Genomic DNA, 18447 nt, shown 5'->3' with positions numbered 1-18447 from the left:
GTAGAGGGGACCTCAGCGGGCAATCTTCCAGCAGGTCGGGCAGGGTGACCATTTACTCTGAGCAGGTAAAGAGAGTGTTAGTTCTGAGAGGATTTATGGAGAGCAGAGAATGTTGAGCAGTATCAGAGTGTGTACAGGTACCTGTGAGGGGAGGAAAAAACAAAACAGTGGGAAAAGAGTCTAACATTATGTCCATGAATATAACTGGACGTTCATAAAGGCCTGCATGCTGGTGTCATCGTAATGACCATATATAATGGAAATAGCGTTGGTCAGTTTTTGTCCACCTGCCTGTAAGCTAATTGACTGTTGGTCTAGTCCAGGGAAGGCTTCTGGGTGTTTTCACAATAAACACTAAAAAAAGAAAGCTATCCAACTTTTGAGCCATTTTACATCTACAGTTAAAAATATATATTTTACAGTGCCATGCTATTTTCAAATTTATGATCTTTAACTGTTGCTATTTTATAGTTTATTACTGTAAATTCTACAAACATTTTTACAGTGTGGTTAAGAAAAGAAACTTTAGTGAAATCCTGAATAAATATGATCTGTTATTGGTGAAATTAAAGCAAATGGGTTTACCTACCTGATCTTGCCTCTAGCCTGAAGTGAGTGTGTAGAGCAGGACATACTTAAATAGGCAGGCACTCCAGGACAAGGGTTGAGAACCTGTGTTCTAGAAGAAGCAGCTGAAGCTACTGCAGCTCATTTTTCATAAATTAAACAAAAGACAAGAGAATGTTACATCTTTTGGACCATGGGTGGAGACACTGGACTGAATTAAGGAAGCTGTCTGGAAGCTGGACTGCCTGGAAGCTGTTGCCCATCTCAGAGCGCCGGGTCCCCAGCTCCACTGCACCAGCCAACAAACGCCTGTGTCCCTGGCCACTTGGGAGTGATGAGGGGAGAGAGAGCGCCATCTAGAGCTGTCACCCAGGAAGAGCACGGCCAATTGTGCTCTCTCAGACTCCGGCTGCTGATGGCAAAGTGGCTTCTCCCTCAGTGGTTCAGTCTGGATTCAGCAGCGAGACGGAACATTCCTACGTGCGAATCACATACGACACGCTTTTCTAGAGCCACATGCCTTAGACCAGGTTCTACAGCTGTTCAGAGAGGCACCGCAAACATGTGGCCATCAAAATCATGGATCACATGAAAAGAATCATCAGATTTCGCCTGGACGCAATTGCCCCGGGAACTCGCCATCCTAAAGAGAGTGAGGCACCCTCACATAATTCAGGTACACGAAAGTTTTGACATGCCCAACGGATGTGATGGAGGTAGCCGCAACCGACCTCCTTCACGAGATAATGGCGCTCCACCACGTCCCCGTTAACCAGGCCAGGATGTGGTTCTCCCAGCTCGTCCGTGCAGTGGGCTATCTTCACCAGCAGGACATCGCCCACCGAGACCTGAAATGTGAGAACGTCCTGCTGAGTGCTGATGGTCAAGTCAAACTGACCGACTTTGGCTTGGGCTGCTTTGTAAGAGGCTACCCTTCCCTCAGCCAGACGTACTGTGGCACTCTCCGCTACTGCGCTCCTGAGGTGCTTCTGAATAGGCCCTACAATCCCCTGAAGAGTGACGTCTGGAGCCTGGGCTTCATCCTGTACGTGATGGTCACCGGCTTCATGCCTTTCAGAACAGACCATAACTGTTCCCTCACACAGCTCCAGTGCAAAGCTGTGGAGTATCCGTGTGGGGTCGCAGTGGAGGAGCCCTGTCGGGCCTTCATTTCTTATATGCTGCGCTTCAATCACTTCACCCGGCCTTCGGTGAGAAACGTGGCGAACCACCCTTGGCTGCAGGCCAGGCAAGAACAGTAAGTAGAGCGCTGTGCTGGAACTCCAGTGTCGAGTCCTTTTGTTAACCGATGTATTATTTATTATTGTTTTTATTGATCCTTTATTGATTGATTAGCTATAGTAAATAAATGGCCTTTCTGAAGAACTGCAGGGCGGTGTTTCACAAAGCAGCATTTCTCAATGGGACAATGGCAACAGGCTCAGGTCAATGGGACAGGCTGGACTCTAGAGGCTTGAGCTCTCTGGCTGAGCCGGGAATCCTGCTTTGTGACCCGACCCCCCCCCTCTCCAGATCTGTCCACTGTTTGTTTTCTACAATATGTAGAAAGGAGCGATTCTACATATTTATCTCTCCCCAGAGTCTGAAAGCTCTCCGGAGGTGAAAGTGTGTGGAACTCCAGGGAAACACAGTGGAAAATGCAGTGAGGACAGGCAGGTAGACAGCGGGGACGAGGACCTGGATTGGAGCAGCCTGTCCTCATCCAGCGGTCTTCTCTCCTCCATAATAAACGCCTATAAGCAGAACGTCATCCAGCACTCGGAGGAAAACCAAGGGTATGTTTGATGAGCTTGAAGATCACTCAAGGTGAAGAGCTTGTTTAGACGTAGCTACTGTACAGAATCAGCTCACTAACAATGCCTACATCTCCCCATTGCTTCTGCAGGGCCCCCAGAGTTATCGTCAGATTCGTCGTGACCGTTGTTGACGAGAGCAGCAGTTCTCATCCAGACCCAGTCGACCCAGTCCAGGAAGATGGTAGTGGCAGTAGAGCTGGTGTAGAGGTTGTCAGGGAGGAGTCCGGCTGCTTTAACTGTAGTCCGCTTTGTGCTGCAGTTAAAAGGGCAGCTAAGAAATATGTCGCAGCATCGATCCTCACAATCACTTCGAGGGAGGATGAGGAAGCTCTTCTGAGGGAACTCTGCGAAGTGAGCCTGGAGGAGTGAGTCTAGAGTGAACCTAGGCCAGATCCATGATGAATTTGCACCAGTGAGGAAGTGAATGGAACCGAACCGAACTGAACCGAACCGTGAATTTATAATTTATTTATCAATAGTTCTGATCAGAGGAGGATGGGTCCCCCCGTGTGAGTCTTGGTTCCTCCCAAGGTTTCTTCCTCCAGCGCTGAGGGAGTTTTTCCTTGCCACTGTCGCCTTTGGCTAGCTCACCAGGGGATTTAGTTTTAGTAAGGGAAAGATTGATTTGGAGGATTGAGCATGGAGCAAAGAGAGAAACCGTGATTGAAGGCTGACCCTGAAAAAGTGAGAGAAACAGTGATTGGAGAATTGAAAACTGAGCAGTGAGAGAAAGAGTGATTGGAGGATTGAGCCTAAGGCAGTTAGAAACTGAGGGATTTGGAGGACTGAGCCAGAGGTAGTGAGGGAAAGAGTGGTTGGAGGATTGAGCATGGAGCAGTGAGAGCGTGATTTGAGATTTAAGCATTGATGAATGAGAATAAGAGTGTTTGGAGTATTGAGCCTGAGACAGTTAAAGAATGAGGGATTTGGAGGATTGACCCTGAAACAGTAAGAGAAAGAGTGATTGGAGAAGTGAGACTGAGACAGTTAGAGAATAAGGGATTTGAAGGATTGAGACTGAGACAGTGAGAGAAAGAGTGATTGGAGGTTTGAGGATGAGGGAGTGAGAGAAAAAAAGAGCTGAAGTGATGTGAAGGAAGTGTGTGTGATTATGTGGTTGTGTGTGTTTGTGTGTGTGTGTGTGTGTGTGTGTGTGTGTCTTTAAGCATTAATAAAGTGCTGCTCTACATTACTGATGTGTTCTGGATGTTTCTGTTTTCTACTGAAAGTAAAACCTAAATATTGATTGTCTCTTCATCTTTATGATGAGTCTGAGGATTAAACTTACATTAGATCACTTTGAAGAAAAATAGAAGATCATAATACACTAATAAAAATATTAATAATAATAATAATAATAATAATAATAATGATAATAATAATAATGACAAATAAGGCAGGACTGAGCCAAAATAACAAACCAGGGATCTGGGAGGAAAACACGACGCAGGGTTGAAAGCCAAGGCGACTGAACAGTGCTCGGAAGGGACAAGGGGATGAGGAGAACCGACGACCACAAGCCGAGCTTGGGTGTAAAAGCAGGACAGGGCAGGAAGGGAAAACAGAGCAGGAAGCAGCGCTTCAGAAAGGGCGAGAGCAAAACTAAAGAAAACCACATAGCCGAGCTTCAGACAGGCCACATCAAACAAAACCAACAGAGGAACAAAAGAGGAGAACAAGGAGCAAGGACGCTGCTGCCGGACCCCTGGTCAGAGTTACACACTAATAATCAGAATAATAATCCCAATAAAACTGATAATACCACTGCTACAGGTCAGGACTACACTTCAAACCAACACACACACACACACACACACACACTCTACCTACAAGTTAGCCGATGGCAATTCAGTTACCTAACCTGGAGTGGGGACAGTCGGGAGGGTTAAGGGCCTTGCTCGAGGGCCCAACTGTGGCAGCTTGTGAATCCCGGGTCTCAAACCACTACATATCCCAGAATGAGAGAGAACAACATATCCCAGCATTCAGTGCATGAACACAACTACGGTATAACAGGAAGGTCAACACGTCCAAAACACATCACCTGAATGAGATCCTACTTCGGAGCATGCAGAGACAGTGGAGACGAAAATCCAGAGACTTGACAAAACCGGTCAAGCTGGTCAAGAGCTGGTCATACTGGTTGACTAGCCTGGTGAAGCTGGTCATGCTGATGCTGATTCCAGGATGGAGGATGATGTCCACGCCCCTATAGAGAATGAGGAGGTTGAGGAGAAGCTGCGAGAGCTGCTGGAGGCAATGTTGGGTGTGCTCTCTCGAGTCGTCCAGATGTGCAAGCAGAGGCTGCGAAGGCTGCAGGAGCACCTCGCTGAAGAGGTTTCTGCTCAGATAAAAATATAATAAAAATATAATAAAAATGTATCTCACCTTCGTCTGAACATTTAAGCAACTTATGAGTAGAACAATTGAAGCTTGTGTGGCTTAAACACTGTCTCTCAATCATCAGAAAGGATGTCCACATACTTTTGTCCATCAAATGGACTTTAAACCTATTGTTTCTGTTTCTTCACTGACTAAAAAAAATCCATATCAACTGGTAACAACTGCTTTCAGATGATCTAAGCTGGACCTTGATGGTCAAGGTGGTTGAAAAAGCTGGTCGTCCAGGGGAAACACCCTGCTAATGCTGGTAAACCAGCTGGTCCAGCAGCTCACTTAGCTCCTGACCAGCACGGCATCACATGGTTTTCTGTGGGAGGAATGGTTTAGCGGGTCTATCAGTGTGACCAAGGTGGTTGACCAGTTTGATCCGGCTGGTCATACTGATGGACCAGAGCAGATAAATATCTCAGCACCTTTTCCCTCTCCTCTTTTATCTCCTTCTCCACTCCCACCACCTTTAATAAAATAATACAATATCAGAAATCATCTATAATGTGGTCTATTATTATTATTATTATTAATATACAAAGAGGTGTATGACAGATACAAAAATCCAATGTTTCCACAGAAATTAGTTGCTAAATACCCCGAACATTCATTAGCTCCGAGGGCTAACCTGCACTGACAGGCAGCAGAGGACATCAACAAGGCGCTCGCGCTGGAGCTTCAGGACCCCAGGAGAACTGAAAAAACACAAACAGGGGGCTTTTAAACACAGCTTAAAGTTTCCTCCAGCAGTTTATCATCCTCAGATCACACTGCCTCCACCTGCTGGTCACAGAGGTGTACAACAACCCTGAAGTTCTCAGTATATATACTATAGATTTACCGTTAGTGCTGGACACAGAATTTGGAATTTGGCCTCCACCTTTAACCCATCTGTGCAGTAAACACACACACAGTGATATGGTGAGCACATACACCTGGAGCAGTGGGGAGCCATTGCTGTGGCTCCCAGGGAGCAGACAGGGTAAAGTAGCAGCTAGGCCAACCCAGGTATCGAACCCACAACCCTGTCATCAATAATCCAATAGTTCTTGAAAAGCTCTGTATATATATGTTATTCCTTTTCTGCTTATTATTATTATTATTATCATTGTTATTGTTGTTGTTGTTGTTTCTTCCACACATTTGTGTGATTAATACAGCCTGAACCGATTAACGTACAGACACAGACAGATAATCTCGCTGTGTGGTCTTTTTAGAGTCGATCTGATTTATCATTTTTAATAAATTTAAGATTAAAAAGTAAAATTCTTTTAACTCAATTCTTTAAAGCGGAACTGTGCTTAAGGTGGAATTGTGCTTAAGTAGTACTGGATTTTAAGGTGGAATTTCTTTTAAGGTAGTACTGAGTTTACCCTGACACTGGATTTTAAGGTGGAACGTCTTTTAAGCTAGTTCTGAGTTACACTGACACTGAATTTTAAGGTGTAACTTCAAGCAACCACTTGAGATACCTAAGCAACCACCATCTAACACCATAGCAACCACCTAGCAACGCTATAGCAACCACCTGTGACACTATAGCAACTACTTGTGACACCATAGCAACCACCTAGCAACACCATACCAAACACCTGTGATACCATAGCAACCACCTAGCAACACCATAACAAACACCTGTCAGCTCGATAGCAACAACCTGAGACACCATAGCAACTACCTGTGACACCCTAGCAACCGCCTAGCAACACCATACCAACGACCTGGGACAACATAGCAACGACATAGCAACACCATAAAAACCACATGGGACACCATAGCGACCACCAAGCAACACAATAGCGAACACCTGGGACACCATAGCAACCACTTAGCAAAACTTAGGAAACTTAGGAAGTACTTGCCCCACTTGCCACACGTACACGATTGTGATCAACGAACGGTGACTCCTTGCATGACCTCAAGGCCTTTCTCTCTTACAGGTGATAGAGTTTCCTGGTCTCAGTGAGAGTGAAAACACACACTTTCTGTACGGCCTCCGCAGACTGAACCAAATAGGAGAGGTAAAAAATAATGCCTATATACTAATATACATCCCACTTACACCTTTGGGACAAAAGTATTGGGACACCTGCTCGTTTCTTCTGAAATCAAGGGTATTGATTGTTGGAGTAACTGTCTCTAATGTCCAGGGAGGACGGCCTTCTGCTAGATTTTGGAGGAGGAGCATTGCTGTGAGCATTCAGCAATTAGGGTTGGTGAGGTCAGGATGTTGGATGGATGATTGATCACCACCCCACCTCATCATTCCCAACCCCCAAATACTCCAAAAGTACTGGATGGAGCTCCACCACCATCATTCCAGAGAACACAGTTCTTCCATTGCTCCACAGCTCAATGCTGGGGGGCTTTATACCCCTCCTCTAGCACACGCCTGGCATTAGGCAGCATGGTGCCAGTAGGGTCATGATGTTGATTAGCTCCAGAGAGTCCTATTCTATTGGCAGTACTTTTCTACATGGACTATACAAGCTGTGTGTGTGCATTTACACATCTGTGTCAGCAATGGGTGCAGCCTAAAGTAGCTCAATGCATTCGTTAGATGGAGTGTCTACAAACATTTGGACATATGGTGTTTTTGAGACCTCTGCAACATATAAATTATAAGAAAAAAGTATAACAAATGATATACATAATAAATAATAATTATTTACATATTTACATTGCACTGCACCCACCAAAAAAATACATACAGATTTCTACGTTTGAAATGACCTGAGTAAAATTTTATGAGTTATAATTTTAATGTTAGCATCTTCAATCCCGGTTCATTCCGCAGTCCATGTCTATAGAGAACAGTGCATCAGAACCGCATAAGCAAGTCTGTTGAAACTATAGTGACTATAGTGACTATCAAGTTTGATAACTCTTCTCTGGTGGCTGCAGTGCACCAATAATAACAAAATAATATCTAAAAAAGAAAAAAAAAATCAAATACCCCATGTCCAAATGTATGTGGACACCCTTCTAAAAATCGCATTCAGCTACTTTCAGCTGCTTTATTGCTGACCATGTAAGTGCAGATGTGCAAATGCACACACACAGTGAACCTGAACCTGTTATTGGCACCATGCTTCCTAATGCCAGACGTGGGCTAGAGGGGTATTAACCCCCCACTCCAGCATTGAGCTGTGGAGCAGTGGAGGAACTATGTTCTCTGGAATGATGGTGGTGCTTTAACAAATATTTTTGGGATGACCTCACTAATGCTTCTGACATTAGATGCAGTCAATCAAATCCTCTCAGCAATGCTTCTCCAAAATCTAGCTGAGAGCCTTCTCCCTGGACAGTAGAGACAGTTACTCCAACAAAAGCAGGAGAAACTTTTTTAATAGCCTTGAAGAAACAATGAAAGAGCAGGTGTCCCAATACTTTTGTCGAATGTAATACTTTGCTTTAAGGAGTTACAACGTCTAGAGCTGTAAAATCAGCCAAGACATGTTTGTCTGTACCTCAGTGCAGTCCCTATCGACAGTGATGGATCCAGGGTTTATAGGCTTAACCTATAGAGTCGAGAAACCCATCATTCACGTATAGCCCGTCTCTGTTCCAGGATGGCTGAGTTGGGCATCACTCAAGAGGGGGGCTCGGTGTGTTTCGGCCAGCTGCTGGGCGTGTGTGACCATGTGTCTCTCACTCTGGGTAAGATTTACTGTCTCTCATTTAGAGCGTTATTAATATTCACCCAAATGAAAGTATTGTGATATACACTGAGGAGGCGGAGCTACAATCTCTCATTAGGAGGAATATTAATAACGCTCTAAATGTAAGTATTGTGATATACACTGAGGAGGCGGAGCTACAGTTTCTCATTAGGGTGAATATTAATAACGCTCTAAAGTAAGTATTGTGATATGCACTGAGGAGGCGGAGCTACAGTCTCTCATTAGGGTGAATATATGTATATATTAATAACGCTCTAAATGTAAGTATTGTGATATACACTGAGGAGGTGGAGCTACAGTCTCTCATTAGGGTGAATAATATTAATAATGCTCTAAATGTAGGTGTTGTGATATACACAATAGGTCCAGTATGTTGAAACGTCCTATATTCTCTTTCTCTACGTTCTCCTGCCCTTTCACTCCAGCCAGGTTTTCGGTGTACAAGTCGGTGCCGTACGGCTCGGTGGACAACACGTTGCCCTATCTGGTACGGAGGGCTCAGGAGAACCGCACTGTGCTGCAGGGCATCCGCAAAGATAGAGACCTGCTGCGCCAGGAGCTCCACTGCAGAGTTCGGGAGAAGATTACTGGCACCAAGTAGACCTTCATTACAGCGCCAGTTAGATCAGATTCACACCACACAATGTAGGCTAATGTAGCTAACGAGTGATGTCACGGGTCCAAACCATCACACACACTCCTCAAACTGTGCGGAAGGGTTCAGTAATTTCTGATAGACTTGATTATGTCTTAATGACTTAATTATAGAATTAGATTATATTGCTATTAGTGCTTGTAGCTACGCAACATATTTAAGCAGTTGTTCCTTTAGTTGTTAGCTACATTAGTAACTACTAAAGGGTATGAGGAAAGAGGAAATTAGAGGAAAATTATAAGGGCTGGGATTTGAGAAGGGTTTGCACATTGTGGGGGGAAGGCTGGTAGTGACTCAGGGATAGTGGGCTGGAAATGGACCATGTTTGGAATGGCTGGAACGCCATGGGAAGAGCCAGTAGACGGCATAGCTAGGGTCTGGAAGGGATATGGGGACCTGATGGGACGGACGTGGGAAAGGCATAGGATGCGTGTGGGGGTTGAGCTGTGGTTGAAATAGACCCGGGGACTGCCTGTGTGGGCAGAGAAGGATTGGGATTGGCTATGGGGATGGAGAGGGTATGGGTAGGGAGTGCAACTGCAGAACTGGAAGACGATTGAGAGAATTAGTCAGGTGTTGAATGTGTTGGGTTTTGGAAAGATGGAGAAGAGTTCAGGTGAGAATTCGAAGAGGGTTATGATTTTAGCACTTTGCTGTCAAACTATTAATGTTAAAGTGGTAACATAAACGTACCACAGTGGAAATCGCTGGATTTGTCAAGAACCAGAACCAGATTAGTAGTCACCAGGGGCTTGATTAAGCCTAAGTGACATTTAAAAATCTGGCTAAAAGGTGGAGGAGAAATCCTCACCTCTGTTTCTGATTACAGAATGTCAAAAGGTACAAAAAGCTTTGTATTTTAAACTTCTGTCTTATTTTTATAAAATTCTAGATTTTTATCTTGAAATATTGACTTATGTATGAAAGTAATGTCTTATTTTCATAAAATTCTAGATTCCTATCTTGAAAAATTGATTGAATGCCTCACTGCTAGTGAATCTGAATCTGTTCGTGTGAAATGTGAACAGAGCACAGTTTGGGTTCTCAGGTCGTGTATTGTGATGGAAATGTAAATCGTCTCTAATCTAATCTTCATAAAACAATGTAACTATTTAATGTGATGATCAACGTAAACAAGTTTTACTAAATTTGAGCTTTTCTAAATCATCAGTCTCTTAAAATCAGTAAATAACTGGAAACGGAGTACACTGTTAAACAGGAAACTGTTTTTTTTTTTTATCAAGAGTGGCATTATTTTGGTAGTTTAAAAAGTATTCCACTGCAGTGCCAAAAGGGAGACAGAAATACTAAAGCAGAATTGTAATAAAATGAATATATTTGTTCAAGTTAAGGTCAAACTAAAAAGACAGGAAATAATTATTAGTGTCAATCAAGGAGTTTTGACCTTCATGTGACAGAAAAAGGGCTTCCATAGAAAACACATGAGGACTACGAGTGAATGTGAAACTCACAGTGTGATGTGAGTGGCTGAGGCTGCAGAAATGCTACAGACCATCATGTGATCCATGGTGTCTCTCGTCCTGTCCTGTCCTGTGTGTTTTTTTGTCCTTTATCAAATAAAAATACCTCAGCTTTTAGTGAGTGTGATCCGTCTTTGTTTACGTAACACTTTTTTTCTCTTCTTTCCACTTTTACACCAAAAGGAGTAAGGGATAGGATGGAGGCCTGGAGTCATTATCAGCTGAGAAGATCATCGGAGTCTCTCTCCCCTACGTCATGGACATTTACACCACCCGCTGCATCCGCAAAGCAACCAGCATTGTGGATGACTCCACCCACCCTTCACACAGACTGTTCTCCCTCCTGCCATCAGGAAGAAGGTACCGCAGCATCCGGTCCAACACGACCAGACTCTGCAATAGCTTCTTCCCCCAAGCCATCAGACTCCTCAACACAACTCAACTTCTGAACTGACATCTTTCTGGTACATGTACACTCTCCCTCTCTCTCTCTTTCCAACCATTTACCCCAGATAACATGGGAAGCATTTTTTGCACAAGCATTTGCACTAATAACTTTACTACCTCACTGGACTCTATTTATCGCACATTGCACAACTTGCACACTACAGTCATTATTTATTATCCTCTGTCTGTACTGTGTTGTTCTGTCCGCACTTGTTTGTTTGTTTGTGTTGCACTTGTGTCTTGTATGCACTGTCTATGTTGCACCATGGTCCTGGAGGAACGTTGTTTCGTTTCACTGTGTACTCTGTATGTAGTTGAAATGACAATAAACCCACTTGACTTGACTTGACTTGACTTGCTCTTTAATGACCCTCCACCCCCCTGCCCCATTACCATTGCCCACAGCAGCACCCGCTCTTGAGCAAATGGGCCTGAACTCTGCAGAGAGACAGATTTAGCAGTGAAAAGCTTTCAGGTAGGGAACTGTGAAATGGCACAGTGAGAACTGTGTGAATTGTCTCTTAGATGAAGTCAGTTGTTACTTCTCCTTTTCTTACATTTCAAGAGTCAGAAGGACACTGCGATCCTCCGGATGTCATTTTTCCATCTATTTCAGTTTCACATGTTTGATGTGTGGTTGACAGGCAGAACTAGGTAAAATAAGATACTACTACTACTACTAATAATAAAAATTAACTGCAGATAAATGTATAATATACACATGACTTCACAGGTTAGTAGCAAACTGAGAATCTGACAATTCCCAAATGTTCCCAAAGGAAACATGCTTTAAAACATCAATAATTATTTTTAAAAATTGGTGAAAATAACTTAATATACATTAAATAATTTTATATAGGTTACATTACATTCAGTTCCATACTGTTCAACATTTCTTTTCGTTTCAAGCATGCTTTAAATATTAGGTATAACTCTATAAGTACTTTTTAATATGCTGTTTAATATTCTGCATACAGTGTTTATGAATTATCCGGTATGAATTATGGCATACACAACAATCAAAAGCCATAACATTAGCACCACCTGCCTAATATTGTGTAGGTCCCCTTTGTGCCGCCACAGCAGATCTGACCATTCAAGGCATGGACTCCACAAGACCTCTGAAGATGCCCTGTGTTATCTGGCACCACCAAAGTTAAGGACCTCCCTGAGCATCAATGAGCCTAATGTGCCCATGACTCTTTCGACGGTTCACTGGTTGTTCTTTCTTGGAGCGCTTATGGTAGGTACTGATTACTGCAAACCAGCAAAACCCCACAACAGCTGCCTGATGTTCTGGAGATGTTCTGACCCAGTCAGTCATTGTCTAGAACATCACAGTCTGGTTCTTGTCAAAGTGTCTCAGGTTCTTACGCTTGGCCATTTTTCCTGCTTCACCACCTTCATTACCTTCAAGAACTGCCTGTTCACTCGCTGCCTAATATACGTAAACCTTCACAGGAGACACTGTAGATGAATATAACCAGCTCTCTCCAATCGTCAGTGGTGCTAATGTTATGTAGAAATTGTCGACAGTGTGTAATGACTGACTTTCGTGTTTGTATGTATGAATATGAAAAGGCACTGAGAAGCATTTTGTGGATGTTCATTGTCCAGATTCATTAGAGGCGCCATTGGAGGGTACGCATTCTTAGAGGCAGCATATTGAGTATGTGTCGGGCCCGGGGGGATGGGGTGGTTCTGCAGGGCTGAATACGGAAGGTGGGACGTTGGATGGGAGGCCTGTACGGGCACGAAGGGATGGGCTGGGATTTGAGAAGGGTTTGCACATTGTGGGGGGAAGGCTGGTAGTGACTGGGGGATAGTGGGCTGGAAATGGACCATGTTTGGAATGGCTGGAACGCCATGGGAAGAGCCAGTAGACGGCATAACTAGGGTCTGGAAGGGATGGGGACCTGATGGGACAGACGTGGGAAAGGCATAGGATGCGTGAGGGGGTTGAGCTGTGGTTGAAATAGACCCGAGGACTGCCTGTGTGGGCAGAGAAGGATTGGGATTGGCTATGGGGATGGAGAGGGTATGGGTAGGGAGTGCAACTGCAGAACTGGAAGACGATTGAGAGAAGGAGTCGAAGGTGTTGAATGTGTTGGGTTTTGGAAAGATGGAGAAGGGTTCAGGTGAGAATTCGAGGAGGGTTGGGTGGTTGTGAAAGAGCAAGCTGCTGGGGTTTGCAAGGGCAGAGGATTTGGATTGTTGGGCTGTGTGGGGAAAGGAAAGGCTGTGGTGCTAGTGTTTGGATCGGGGGGGGGGGTGGGGGGGTGGATTCCGAGACCAAAAGAAAAGGGAAAGCAGTTGGGATTGGATTCGGATCTGGCTGTGGTATCGGAGGGAAGGGGAAAGCAGTCTGGGGTATGACTTGGTTTGGGGGTGTAGTGGGATCAGTGCTGTTAGAAGACCGAACCGGAGGGAACGGAAAGGCAGTCGGTGTCGCATTTCGAGCAGAAGTCGGTGTATTGACCAGGCCTCCATCAACAGCGTCTAAGGAGTCTAAGGACAGTCCGGAGGCACAACTGTTGATGGACTGGCACGGAGGTGGAGGAAGAGACTGGAAGGGAGGATTTGTAGGTGTGTGAGGGCTTAGGTTGTCTTGGGTTGGATGGACAGAGTGGTAGGAGGAGGGAGGGGGTAACCCAGGAGATGTGGAGGAATGAGAAATGGAGGGGTATGTAGAGCTTAGGGGAGAGGTAGAGGAAGAGGGCGGGATAGTGGGACAATGCTATGGAGGAGTAATTCTGCAGAGAGGACTGGTTGGGATGGGAGGATGGCAGATCAGGTGCCTGATCAGATGCAATCGGAGGGGCTGTAAACGTGACCTGCAGATGCCAAAAGAATCAAATGAACAACTGCTCTTCATAGATTTTCATTGAACACCATTGATTGAACACACTAGTGTACACATATTCGACTTACCCATGAAGCAATCCATTGTTTACATCGCTCTCTGAACTTGGTTGAGGCTGGTTCTCTCTGGAATCGTGAATCTCAGAGATCTCGGGTATCTGGGTCATATGGGAACTCAGAAATGCTTCTCCAGAGCTGTGCTGTTGGCCTGTCTGCTCTTGGAAAGATGGCATGTCTGAGCAGAAACCGTAATCAGGTAATGGCTTTGTGGTGCTCTGCAGTACCAGAGGCTGTGGTAGGACCTCGGTGGAATCACACGGGTCACGCGACTCTGAAGAAAAGACAGAAAAACGACGAGTTAAACAATGAATCAGTCTGAGTCAGGAGGATATTGATCAAGGAGTAGTTCTGATTGGACATCATCAGAGTGTGGCTGAAGAGCCAGAAGGTAACACAGACACAGGAGCATCCCAAAACACTGGCATCCGTCCACAAACCTGAGTTGATCCTGCTTATGCTGGAGTACTGTCTTTTGGAGAAGCATTGCTGTTAGCTTCTAGCCTAGAAAGTTCTATTCTATAGGGTTATACTTCTCCTTTCCGAATATAGACGAGTTGTGTGTGTGCAGTGGGAGGAATTTCATGTAGCTGAATGCATTCATTACCTATGTCTAAAGGTTCCTCTTGATGGGAATGTGGGAGTTTCCTCTTCTGCCTGGCTTCTCTTTTTCTGGAAGAAGCAAGGGTAAGGTTTAGATTGGCAGTTTTGGTTTGGCCTGTAGTGGTTTAGATCTCGAGCTTGGATTGGAATTGATCTTCAGCTCTGTTATCTGAAAGGATACAGAACTTACAATTTAGACAGTTTCTCCGGTGGCGGTTTCGAGCAGTTTGGATGTTCCTCGCTCGTTCGACAGGTTTGAGAAGCTGAACGGTCATGTTCCTCACCCTGTTGTTCTGGTACGCTGTAACGATGATGAAATGGGTCTCAGGGAAGGTGAAGGAATGCTGGGCTCCTCCCCACATCAGCACATCCCTGGCCTCAATCACATAGACGGTAGCGGGAGGAGTCCACGGGTACGATGTCTAACAGCAGAACGTACCGTAGAGATGGGTTCAAGCCTGACAGTTTCAGCTTCAGCTGGGGAAACATGCGCCTGATGGCGAGAGATGGAGAAGATTATAAATGCAACAAAAAGTTTATGCGCACAAAATGGACAGAAGTATTGGGACACCTGCTCATTCATGGTCAATCATTGTTTCTTCTTAAATCAAGGATCAGTTTGTTATAGGAACTTTCTCTACTGTCTAGGGAGGGCTTGCTACTAGATTTGAGAAGGTTTGATTGCGTTCAGCGACAAGAGCGTTAGTGACGTCAGGATGTTGGCTAGAAGATCACCACCTCACCCCGAGCATGGTTCTTCCACTGCGCCACAGCTTAATGCAGGGGGGCTTCATACCCCCTCTTCTACCCCTTTATCTGCTCCAGAGAGTCCTAGTACTTTATTAGTACTCTACAGGGTCTAGATTAACTGTGTGTGCATTTGCACATCTGTGTCAGCAATAGGTGCATCATAAAGTAGCTGAATGCACTGATTAGAAGCAGTGTCCACAAACATCTGGACATGTAGTGTCTGTTGTTTAAGATGTTGAAGGTTTTTGAATGGCCACAGTGTTTAATTTTACCTGCCCTTCTTGGTGATGATCATCTCTGTACCAACAGAGCTGAACTGTTTCCATAGCGATGCGTTCTCCAGCTCCATCTTCACTGCGTCCTGGGCTTTTCCGCAAGGCTCTCTGTTTGGAGGGGGTGGGGCCAGCATGCGAGTGGGCAGGCTTCGGACCACCATGTCACATGATGCAGGGTATAGGGGCACATGAGCTTGGGGTTCTCATTCTGGAGGAATAGCAAATCAGACCACAGGACCTCGCACCTAAATTGACACGGCCAACATGGAGCTCACATGGGTTCCAGATGGGCTCCAGGTGGGCTTGTACATGCGTTTTTTTTTTACTGGGACCTAGTTGGGTTTCCCGAATGGGCCTCGTCGCTACAGCCCACATGGGTCCCATCTAGGCCCCAACCGGGACAGTCAATATCCAGTATGAAGCTCTAATAACATTAATACCCAGTATGAAGTTTTAATAACATTAATACCCAGTATGAAGCTCTAATAACATTAATATCCAGTATGAAGCTCTAATATCATCAATATCCAGTATGAAGCTCTAATAACATTAATATCCAGTATGAAGCTCTAATGTCATTAATGTCAGAACTTTCATGCCATTGAGCAGTAATCCCCTTAATTCACCTAAATTTACATCCTGTTAGTGTAAAATTAGCAATATTTCATCCTTTTGCGTGTTTTTAAACTGGTTTCGACACTTTTTCTAAGTAAATTAATCAATACATTTTAATTTGTCTACAAATTGATTTGAATTTGAAACTGTTCACTAATCAACAAAGTAGCACCAGTTCTGGGACCAAAATCTGATATTTCTAATAATTATTTACTAGAATTTTGCTATTTGTAATGGATTATTTGAGTAAACATATGTTAAAAAAAAAAAAAGTAAAGTACATTTGCCTAAACTTCACACTGCAAGTTCTAGTTAATGGCAGGTGACTTCTGTAGAGTGTTGTTTTAGAGCTAATACAAGTTTAATAAATCGTTATTTCTTTAAAATAGTTTTTAAGATACGGTACAGTCAGCACTAATTAGAGATTTTTTAAAAATCAAACAAGTTTCCATTAACCACAATAAGCAAATTTCTATTTTGCTTCCTTTCATCCTATATAGCCACAAATATTTTTAGGGAAATATTTAACAGGGGGTTAGATGTAAGTTTTAAAATCTTTTAAACCCCTTTTAACAAGCAAATGCAGATACATGTAACTCTTTGAATGGAAAGGGTTTCAGTATTTTAGGAGTTTATGATTTTAGCAAATGGATTTCAGATGCCCATTCACTTGACTTGTTTTTAACCTCTAATTAACGATGACTAAACAAACTTTTCTGGAAGTTATATTGATCTTTTCAGCAATTTTTATTATCTTTATTATGTGATTTTTTTGCCTTAATTGTTTTTTTTTTTTTCTAAGAATGTAACAATCAGATAAACATGCTTTGGTGCGATGCCATATGAGATCCACTTCTGGTTTCCTGAACAACCTTCCAGTGAATTAACATTTAAAGAACCATGTTTGTGAACGAGATCTCCAAATCTATCCTTCCCAGGACAGATATGCTCTCTGGGACTTCTGGTTACGGATGGCTGTGGCATCACCAGGGACCCAGCTTGCAATCTACTAACAATAGAGACGCTTAGACAGTTGTGCCACTCAGAAGCACAGAAGAACCGACTTTAAAGTTTGCAGAACTTCCACATCGCATTAAGGTTTCTCTAGCAGTGAACGGTTCTCTACAACTTGTGGAGGCGTAACCCCTGGCGTCCAGTCAGGGCCTCTGTCGGCAGGGTCTCAGAGCTGCGAACCTCATGTTGTTGCAATTGCTGTTTTTCTTGCCACCCAAAGTGGGGGATGAAAGCCGGACTGGTTGAAGAGAGGAAGTGGAGGTGTGAACACTCTTCCTCCTGAAGTCCGTCCCAGGGAGGTGGGATTATATCCTGTATATGGACTAAATATTTAAATATATGACAGTCACAGCCTGTCTTCCTACTCCTACTTCCATTAGAATGATCTTTTGTTGCCGCCACACGAAAACCTTGCATCTTTGGCTGTTTTTTCCCCTATAATGTAAATCTGGCAGTTGTTTTTTATATCGCTTCAGACAGTCGTGATGAACGGACCAATAGAAATACTCCAGAAGGATTTGGAATTGACTTCTGTTGAAAGCTAAGAAGGTTTTTTTTTCTTTTCCCCCCATTCATGTGTGGCTCACCTAGGTGGGCTGTGAGCCAGGTGGGCTCCGAGTAGGCATGGGCTCTGTGTGGGTTCGTACGTACATTTTTACTGGGACCCTGTTGGGCTTCCCAAATAGGCCCTGTCAGTAAACAGCCCACCTTAATCTCACATTTAGGTCACATCTAGGCCTCAGGTGCTTTGTACAACCCAGATGAGGCCCATGTTTAACTTGTCCTGAGTCTGGTAGTTATCAGTATTTATAATATTTATAATTTATGAATAAACTGATGGTGGTGAGTGACAGAACGATTATCATTTCCAAAATTTTAATTCCCCTCCACCTCCCTTTGAGCACTCTGTCCTGGATAAAGTAGTTACATGACGGTGTAACAAGACTAGCCTGGGGCAAGTCCTCTAGTGGTAAAGGCATCACTAGGAGTAAAGAGTAGCCTGCTCAGAGAAAGGCCTCTATTGGACAGGCGTGTCATTAGAGTAACAGGTCCGGACCGTGGGAAGAGTGCTAAAAGCTTTAGGTACAGGGTACCAAGTATAGAAGCTAGTAGGTAAAGGGAGGTGAGACGTGGTTGTTGGGGCTAAATTGCTCCGAATTCCTTTGAAATCCAGTGAGAGAGCAAAAAATGGGTACCCATCTTAGTAAATCGCTGCAAAGAAAAAAAAAA

At 44.1% G+C, this 18447-nt stretch overlaps 1 pseudogene; it reads right to left on the bottom strand.

The window, feature by feature from the left end:
• Positions 1–12556: 12556 nt before the first annotated feature.
• On the bottom strand, positions 12557–15972 carry LOC140561492 (T-box transcription factor TBX6-like; annotated as a pseudogene).
• Positions 15973–18447: the final 2475 nt, after the last annotated feature.

The sequence above is a fragment of the Salminus brasiliensis genome, chromosome 8 (genome assembly GCF_030463535.1).
Source record: "Salminus brasiliensis chromosome 8, fSalBra1.hap2, whole genome shotgun sequence".
Classification (NCBI taxonomy): Eukaryota; Metazoa; Chordata; class Actinopteri; order Characiformes; family Bryconidae; genus Salminus; species Salminus brasiliensis.
The sequence above is the reverse complement of the archived record's forward strand: the minus strand, read 5'-3'. Positions and strand labels throughout refer to the sequence as shown.